Source organism: Meriones unguiculatus, chromosome 1 (assembly GCF_030254825.1).
Source record: "Meriones unguiculatus strain TT.TT164.6M chromosome 1, Bangor_MerUng_6.1, whole genome shotgun sequence".
Classification (NCBI taxonomy): domain Eukaryota; kingdom Metazoa; phylum Chordata; class Mammalia; order Rodentia; family Muridae; genus Meriones; species Meriones unguiculatus.
Window position 1 is genome coordinate 98,510,681 of NC_083349.1, and position 7,984 is coordinate 98,518,664.

Sequence of the window (7,984 nt, forward strand, 5' to 3'; positions counted from 1 at the left end):
CCTCACCTCCCTAACTACCTAAGCTCCATTCGATGTGTGTGTGTGTCTCTCTCTCTCTCTCACACACACACACACACACACACACACACACACACACATTTTTTGTTGGTAGTTCTGGAACTCACTATGTAGATCAAGCTGGCTGAAAACTCACAGAGATCCATAGGCCTCTGTCTCCTGCATGGTGGGATTAAAGGCGTGTGCCACCATGCCAAGCCCAGCTTTTCTCTTTAAAAGGAAAAAAAAAAGAAAGAAAGAAAGAAAGAAAGGAGAAGAAAAAAGAAGAAAAATGAAAACTTTTTGACCCTAAAACAAACAAACAAAAAAAAAAAAAAAAACACTTCAACAAAAAATGGAAATCAAAATAGATAGCCAAAAGACTGATTAGACAAAAAACTACCAAAACAGCATAAACTTGGGTGTGCTGGCCCAGGCCTGTAATCCCAGCACCCAGCAGCTGGGAAGAGAAGGCTCAGAAGATCATCTCCAGCAACATAGCAAGTAGGAGTCATCCAAGGCAGATCAAAATTCCATTGCATTCCATTTTGTGTTGGCTAACTCCTGGGCACAGGGCCTGTCCGAGAGAGTGATCGAAATACCCAGGGACACTTCATTGGAGAGAACTGATCTTCCGAGGCCTCGTTTTGAAGGCTGCCATCTAAGCCTCCTGAATTCCTTTTCACTTAACGGTTGTCAATAGGACGCAGCCGCTGTCCATCCCTACAGGGTGCTTTAAATCACAAGTCACAGGGCTCTAACGCTGTGTTGAACATAATTTAATTTCTCCTTGATAATTCTGAAGGGTACTTCATGGTGTTGCAGTTCCTGAGAGTCAACGTGGGGACCATTAATTACCGCTACGCTGTGGCTGCGAAGACACGCGAACCAGTAGCGTGGCAGAAGACAGTCTGGAGCCTCGGAGCGGGGAGGGGGCAGGAGAGGTAGATGCAGAATGTCCTATCAGCTGTCACCCCTGCTTCTCTTCCTTGGGGAACCCTGGCAGGGATGCGGTAGAGACCATCCTCCCTTAAGTAACTTTATTACAGTATAAAGGGTAACACAGAGCCAGAAATCTCAATCCTTTTCCTCCAGTGGAATAAAAGCTTGTGATTTTCACCTTAAGGAAAACAGAACGGAGGCCTTAGCTCAAGCAGAAACGAATGAAGTCTATAGAGCTCTGTCTCTGCTCAGCCCCGTGCTATTGACTTCTGAAGAGCATCCCAGCTGTATTTATCTGGGGCTTGGGAATTTTTCCTAGTTCCTGGGAAGAAAGTTAACTAAGCCATATGACATCTCTGGCAAGAGACACGATTTCACACAAAAACTTTCTTGAAAAAAAAAACTTCACAGATTGCCTCCCCTGGTGGAACTGCTATCTCCAGGGAAAGCTTGGAACTCCAGCAGCAGTTCTGTTGAATGAAAGCGGGGGCCAAGTGCCAAACCCAGAAGCCTTTGCTTCTCCAGAACAGCCTTTAGCTTTGCTGCTTACGGGTGATGTCATGACAAATCAAATTCTCGAGATTTTTAAAAAATTATTCTATTTTAATAACATCGGAAACATTTTATAACATTTCTTACAACTGTACATAAATACAGAGGCGGGGGATGTAACTCAGCGCTTGCCTAGCATGAATTCGTGAAGCTGTGGGTTCTATCCCCAGCACTGCCAGTGGTACATGCCATGGTCTCAGCACTCGGGAGGTGGAGACACGAGGATCAGATGTTCAAGACCGTTCTCGTCCACCTGTCACGTTTAAGGCCAGCCTGGGATACATGGGACTGTCTCCAAGGAAAAGCTATAAAAAATGTAATAGCAAAGAAGGCACATATGGCCGTCCCCATGGAACTCGGCCACAGTGTTCCTAAAGATAGGCTATTACAGTGGTTGCTACTTACACAAAGTTGGAGGAGAGAGCGGCCACTGGCAGGGACAAATAATTGTGTGATTTATTCCAGAGTCGCGTGGTTATAAAAATCAGTGCTTTCAAATTTCAAACTGTGCCATATACCATATATATGTATAAAAGACATGTGAATACACACACACACACACACACACACACACACACACACATATATATACATATATGAGAAAGGCACTTACCAGCCTTCCAGAGAAAGGAAGACTTACCAGAGAAAAGCAAAACCACTTCAACACCCAACAATGGGGTGGCCAGCCATCCTTCAATATGGACGTGACACGTGCCCTTTCTGCTCTCACACATAAAAGGATCAGGCTTTGAACCACACACTGTCTGATGCTGGCCTGAGGGGAGTATACTATACACGAGAAGATTTTCAGGGCACGTGTGTTCGTGACCACAACGGCGAGATGGGATTCAAAGGTTTGGCAGGTAGCTGCTGCAGGCAGCAAGCTCGTCTGGTGCAGGAAGGAAGGCATCAAAGCCGGGCCATTGAAGGGCTACACTGAGGATCTTCAGCTCTTTCCTCAGTGTCAGCGAAGGGAAGCAGGAAGCAGGTCCAGTCCTCTGTGGTCTAAAAACGGACAATCACCACAGCTTCAAATAGACCATTCTTAACATTGTTATAGCGCCCACTGCTTCCTCTATTTACAAAATTACACACACCTTGTAGGGAATGTGAGAGAAGAGCTATAGTACCTTTCCATGGGCCCAGATGACCTCTTTCCCTTTACTGCAAACCTGTGAGAACACAAATGTCTGCCGTGCAGCTTTAGCTAGCACTTCTCCACCGGCAAGTGTCTTGAAGAGCCTCGAGAAAGACTGTAGTAACCAACTATGAAAGGTAATAGCAAGAAGAAAGACCAGCTGGGGACCAGCAGCCCGCAGGCAGTGGGGACTACTTATTGCTGTTTACATTTAAATACCTCATTTCATTTGCTGCCTCAGCCACCCCATATCATATTCTTGCTTGGATGAAGACACTAAGAAATGAGACAGGCAGAATAGAGAGAGAAGTGTCTGTGAGTCAGTAGACACCATGATATGGTTGTGTCTTTACGCTGGAAAAATAGCCCTTAATAGTGAGAGGAATGTAGGTTGTCTGGTTACAATCTGTGTAATGATGTCAAGCGGTTCTGCTGCTTCCCATGAGCCGAGATTTCATTCCATTTCTTTCCCCTTTTTGATGCAGGGTCTTGCCATGTAGCCCAGGCTGGCCCAGAGTGGAAGATCCTCCTCCCTCATCACCCTAGTGCTGGCATCACAGGACTACAGAACATTCCTGACTGCTCAGCATTTCTTACCTGGGGTAGTTCCACCCAGCTCACATTTTGGAAAGATACGCAAGAGCAGGCCAACAGACCGCATTCCCATCCAATGGCCAAGATGTGCAGTGCGCAGTTTTCGGAGAGGCTGAATGAGCTCACAGCAACTTCGGGAAGTTGGCTTCTGTGGGAGGGTGTGCACGTCTGGAGAGACAGGAAGGTGGGAGGTGTTCACGGCTCTCCAAAGCTCACTTCACACACTTGGTTCCTTCCCTTTCATCAGCCCTGGAGGAGTTTCCTGGCAGGGTGGAAGCCTGTGCCAACATGACTTGCATCATTCACATTCCTAACCCAAAATTGTCATGGAGCTGGCCTGTGACCAGCTTGGTGCTGGATTTCCTCCACTTCACCCCTCAGGAGGCTGTCCAAGGAGCACACACAGCTGGGTGAGAGGCCTTGCAGCCACATCATTACCTCTCTCTCTTTGCCACTCTGTTTACCTAATGTCCGGAGACAGAGCAGGTCAGGGTTAAGGAGCACAGGTTTAGAAGCCACAGTCCGGTGTTCAAAGCCAGCCCAGGCCGTGAACCTCCTTCAAGCCTCAGCTTCCTGAGATGTAAAAACTGATCTTGTTCCTACATCTCTCATAGGATTCTTAGGAGAAAAATGGTCACACACATTGAGTACCATCTCCGCGCTAGGAGCTGGTCTGCCCATAATTCCTTTCTGTCTTTGACCCATGGGTATTATTAACTCTTTATTGAAGATATAGCAACTGAAATGGTGTTTTCGTGATTCTTCAAGCATGTCATGGCCATTGCACTCATGAATTTATAGAAGTTGTATTTATCTGCCCAAGATGAGGCCTGTCAGTATTCCTCCATGAATGGAGCGAATGAGGCTCCACAGCTCTAAGGGCCTGGTTCTCCCAGCTCCAGGCTCAGCCTGCTGAGTGGACAAGTTTGTCACAGATAAGAACAGCCTTACCAACTCTGCATACCTGTGGGGCTCCTTCATGCTTCTTCTGGCCATAGAACTCACCCAGGATGTCAAACAGAAACAAAACAAAGAATTCCTCAAGATGGAGGTAGCCTGCTATTGTTTAGCCATTGCTAAATAAATGTGAGGGAAAAAAAATACTAGGAAATCAGAATGTACAACCTGTCAGTGCCTCCAGGACGCAATGGTTCCTGAGGGCAGAAGAGGCAGGGTTGGTGAAGGCAGGTACCAATGCCACATTGCAGGCCCTCACCCAGGGAATCCTCCACAACTTTAAAGGTGTTCATGATAACAACAGCAACTTCCTCACAATGGCGGAGTGTCAATTCATTGTCAAACACGAACTTGAGAATCTCAGAGTTGCTTTGCATTAGCCCTTTAGCCACTAGTAAATTGCCCATGCTCAGGTAAATAACCCCTCACTCCTGTTCATGCAAGATATCCTAACTAACCATGTGGCTCTCTGTGGCTCTGTCTCTCTCTCTCACTGATACATACACAATGTATGACCTGACCTCAGGAGAAAGACTTGAAAAAGAAGAGTCACAGTGGGAAAGAGGGTAAAGGGTATGCGAATATTATTAAAATACGTTATGTGCATTATGAAACTATCAAAAAATAGGTTTTAAATATTATTTAAAGAAAGAAATGTAGCTTCCATTAGCTGACCATTGAACGGGAACCATGGTTATGTTGGCTGAGTGTCCATGTTGTCACCTACTGTGCCATTCTAAGAGGAGTAGACGGAACATGCTCACGCAGCTCGGGCAGTGCCTTCCTGTTAGAAATCAGCCCACCCAGGGCAACGGCTATAAAACTCATGGCTACGAGGCACCTGAGATTTCTCTGCAAATTCCAGCACATGTCTCCACAGACATATCAGACTGAGCTGCTCTCGGCATTCAAAGCCTGCTCCATCAGCGAGTGTGGTCATAATACAGGTCCCTCAAGGCCATTCTGGCTGAATTCCCCCCAAGACACTGGAACTTCCAGTGAGCAGCTGGGCAAAGCAGCCAAGAAGACACAGGACAATTTCTTATTTTTGTCCTTTGTGGAATTTGACTATTGATCACAACAAATCATTGGAAAAATCTGTTTCATTGGTGAATACCTTCAGGATAGTAGATCTTGGGGAAAAGTGACCATCATCTAACAGATTTATGTGATGGATAATTGTCTAGGTAAGTTATGACTTAGTTGTATAATTCTGTTATCATGTGGGGGAAAGAGGAGAAAAGAAATGGTACAGAGTTAGTAAAAATCTGAAAATCTTGTGTTTTGTTTTGTTTTGTTTATTTGAGACGGGGCCTTATTATAACCTAGCAGCCCTTAAATGCACTGTATGGTTTAAGACTTTGAACTCCAGATCCAGCCCTCCCCCCCACCACCAAGTTCTGGAATGACAGGTATGTGCCACCATGACTGCTGTGCCTGCATGCCTGGCTTTGCAAATACCTTAAATGAAAGAGAGAGAGAGAGAGAAAGAGAGAGAGAGAGAGAATTGGGTGACAGAAAAAGTAAGTCTGAAGGAAGGTGCCATTGTACCCTGAAAGTGGATATATTTTTATCACCATTCAAGCCATGCATTTATCTTTTCTGAGAAACCAAGACTATGAACAGGATTCTAAAACGTTTCCATTCGGTAATTCAGAGAGAACAAGTGTTCCTGTGGTGGCACCGGTACCAGATCAGCCGGGATTGTAAAGTCAGCCTTGGTATTACCAGCTGTGCGGGGCTGAGCACAGTGCCAATCTGAACAGAAATTTCATCATATCCAAACTTGGAAGAAGGGTTTTCATCCAAGAAATTTGCTGTGACGATCAAAGTGTGTTCAGGTTTCCCTACAGAACAAACAGTAAGTGTTGCTAAGGAAAGAACAAGAAAAGTGTGCACTGCTGAGGGCGGTGCCGACCGGAATGGCTATCAGCAGAAATCAGCAGCAGTTCCTCAGACATTAAAAATAGAGTTACCTTGTGATCCAGTGTTTCCACTTCTGTGTTTATAGTCACAGGAAGTGAAGTCAGGATCACAAAGCGATATCCCCACTCTTGGGTTTGTTCTAAAATTATTCACAATAGCCAAGCAAAGGAAACAGCCGAGCGCCTGCCGACAAAAGAAAGACGATGGGGTGCACACACACTATGCAGCATCATCTACCACTTGAAGCAATGGGAATGAAACCACAGGGCATTGCGCTAAGGGAAATAAGCCAGTCACAGAGAGACAAATACTGTTTGTTCTCAGTTACCTCAGGATCCATAGCAGCCATTCTCACAGAAGGAGAGAGTATAAAATTGGTTGCCAGGAGCTAGAGCTAGAGGATAATGGAGAAAGGTTGGTAACTGGAACGCACAGTTTCAGATACACAGATGAATAAATTTTTATATAGTTTACTATATTATACTATGTTTTTGAAATTTTATTAGAGAATAGGCCTTAGGTGTTCTCGCCATAAGAAGAAAAGAATGAAAACAAGGGAGAGACAGAGAGAAGGAGGGAGAGAGAACAAGGAGGAGGAGGAGAGGGGAGAGGAAGAGGAGAAGGCAGAAGGGAAGGAGGCAGGAAAGGTATAACATGGTAAATTAATTTGCCTGGTTGTGATGATTATTTCTCAAATAAATTTATTTGTCAAAACAGCAAGTCACATAATACAATGTTTATATGTATGCATGTATGTGTGTTCATGTATGTAGATCCACATGTAGAGACCAGAGGACAATCACAGGTGTCATTCCCTAGGTACCATTCACCCTTCTCTGGGAGGGGAGGTATCTCAACAGCCTAGAACTCAGCAAGAAGGCCAGGCTGGCTTCTTGCCAGCAGGTCCCAGGAACATTCTTGTTTTTGTCTCCCCCATGCTTGAATGACAAGTGTGTGCCACTGAAGTTTGGCATTTTTATGTGAGTTCTGGGGATCAAAGTCAGGAATTATGTTTTCAAGGCAAGAGCTTTATTGACTGAGCTATCTCCTAAGGCCCACACATCCAGTTTCTAGTGGTTGTCAATTACATTTCAACACAGAAAAGCATTTTCCACAAAGAAGTTACTCAGTGAATGCAATGCTTCTTCAGTAAATGTTTGTGATCTAAATAAAGAAACTCAAGGCAAATATCCAGGTATTTCTTAGAATAGTAGTTTTAATATAAACGATAGAGAGAGGATAGATAGACAGATAGATAGATAGCTCAGTATTGTTCACTTGAGAATAAATCATAGAGTAACTTTTAATGGGTCTTAGTCCATCTTTTTCAGATATGAGAAAAAGCAACAGCCTAGGTAATTTATAAACAATAAAAATACCTCTGATCATAATTCTGAAAGCTGTGACGTTCTTGAACATGATCCTAGCACCCGGCAAGGGTCTTCCCACGACATCCTTCCACGGTGGAAGGTGTGGGCTCCTCCTTCCACCAAACATAAGGCATTTGCTTCCTTCCTAAAGGCCTTGGGAGGACAGGACTCCTGGGACTTAATCACCCCTGAGGTCCCACCTCTTTATACCATCATAATGACAGTTTGGGAGGACGGCCCATTTAAACAGCAGCACAATGACTACACAAAACTAGCTGAGTGAATCACCCAGTCATTTCTAGTGGGGACAAAACTGCTCATGGCTCAAAGAGTTTTCATTCCTCTGTGAGTGTCTCTTATTGCTCCCAGCTTTAATTTGTTCTAGTAATGTCGATGTGACCATTCCATTTCGCTTTGCCCAGGAACTAGAGAATATTTTGAAACCGGGACAACGGGATTTGGAGAGTCCCTTTTGTGCAAACAGAACTCATTTACAGCTAGTTATTCA

The 7,984-nt window shown here is 44.7% G+C and overlaps 1 long non-coding RNA gene across 1 annotated transcript; it reads right to left on the bottom strand.

The window, feature by feature from the left end:
- Positions 1 to 1,557: 1,557 nt before the first annotated feature.
- On the bottom strand, positions 1,558 to 3,351 carry LOC132648948 (uncharacterized). The gene is made up of 3 exons (XR_009587353.1): positions 3,227 to 3,351; positions 2,132 to 2,496; positions 1,558 to 1,796 (listed from the first exon to the last, which is right to left on the bottom strand). It is a non-coding gene; the product is annotated as an uncharacterized LOC132648948 (long non-coding RNA).
- Positions 3,352 to 7,984: the final 4,633 nt, after the last annotated feature.